Here is a 1,707-nt window from a genome sequence, read left to right as displayed (position 1 = left end):
GACGATCCACGATATAGATATATATATATATATATATAAAAATCGATACGAGTCGAGATTATTTCTGGCCAAAATTGGAAATTGGAAATACGGAGAGAATATAATTTTTTTCCACGCTGTTTCGTTTCCGCACGGGACAGTCTCGAGGAAGCGGAAGTGGCACCGGCAGCGTCCCGGTTGACGAAAGAAAAGCGACGTCTCGCCGAGCTTCCTTCATCCTTCGATACATCGATCCAGCCGATCGTTTCGCGCTCCTTCCGTGAATGACCATATCGTCTTGTTATCTTATGCTTTTTTCCCGATGCATCTCTCACGCTTGCTGTACAATGGGGCTACGAGGAGCACCACCGATCACCGACGACGTCCATCATCGTCCACAAGGACCGCATCTCTATCGATCTCTCGAAAATTTTTCTTCCACGATCGCAAGGTCACTCTACCAACCGAAGGCTTCTTTTCTTTTCTTTCTTTTTTTTTTTTTTTTTTTTCTCTTAATCTTTCTCTCTTTTCCTTTCTTTTCCAATATTGCCGAGCCTTCGATCTTTCGATCGGACGCGAATTAGAAATTTTTTTCTCCTGCTCTCTATAGTTATCCTCTTGCGGACGCCGGGCGCCGCCGCAGTTCTTTCGCCCACCGCGACGCACGGCCGACATCGTTGTCCATATTTCTGCGCGCGGCGTTTCGACGGCTCTCCCTTTCCGTTACAACCCTTTCCTTCTTTCCCTTCCTATCCTCTCTCTTATCGCCGATCATACAGTTGTTTCATATCTCGTGCGCACGCTGGCAAATTCGTGCAACGAGAAAATCGAGAGAAGATCGTTCGACGCTCGGAACGAGAAATCGGCCATCGTGATCGCCGAACGCGATCCGAAACATCTTATATAGGCTCTTTGTCAGAGGATAAACAATTCGAAACGCGGCCACGTCGCATGGACAAGATGAGTAAGAGCAAGATGCGTATCCACGACTCGTCGATCGAGATGGATATCGAGTTCGTAAGTGCAACGAAATGAAATTCGATCTGTAATAATAATAGCAATAGTAGTGAATAGTAGTGGAGAAAAAAAGAAAAAAATAGTGCTGGAAGGTTTCACGATTATCATACGATGAACAGCGTGCTGGATCGAGCAGATGTGATCGAGATTCGTGGATACGCATTTCGACGAGTGTGCGTGGCTATATATATGTAGTATCGATGAATATCCCTCGAGTGATTGCAAACCGATATCAAAAATTTCAATTTTCTCTTATTATCGATTCCTTATTGATTCGTCCTAGACTCGATCTCGTTTCATTTGAAAATTTTTTTCTCCGAAACGAAAGAATTACTCGAAAATATCAGACAGAGAGCAATTTAAATCGTTCGATCGATTAATTGGCAAAGAATCGAGGAGTGGATCGAAAGTGGATGTATGATACAATTGGCAGAGAAAATCGGGTTGCTATCACTCACTATGGATCAAAACACAAGAGGTGTTAAACGGTAGAGGATAAGACAGTAGATTACGCGAGGAGAACGACGTCGTATTATCGCATGTCGCATCAGGTCGGTGCCAAACAGTCGCAAAGTCCTCCCTTGGGCCTGGGATCGGCTCGTCTTGACGCGACTTGACGACTTTCGGACCGTCCCGCTGCTCGTGCATCGATTACGACGAATGGCCATGATAGCGGTATGTCGTGATGGGCAAGAACGTGTCTGAGATGTA

The 1,707-nt window shown here is 45.3% G+C and overlaps 1 pseudogene; it reads right to left on the bottom strand.

Moving 5' to 3' along the window:
- The window catches only part of LOC102680880, a 58,889-nt pseudogene that overhangs the window by 25,960 nt on the left and 31,222 nt on the right, over positions 1–1,707 (bottom strand).

Source organism: Apis dorsata, unplaced genomic scaffold, assembly GCF_000469605.1.
Source record: "Apis dorsata unplaced genomic scaffold, Apis dorsata 1.3 scaffold_68, whole genome shotgun sequence".
NCBI classification, from domain to species: domain Eukaryota; kingdom Metazoa; phylum Arthropoda; class Insecta; order Hymenoptera; family Apidae; genus Apis; species Apis dorsata.
The sequence above is the reverse complement of the archived record's forward strand: the minus strand, read 5'-3'. Positions and strand labels throughout refer to the sequence as shown.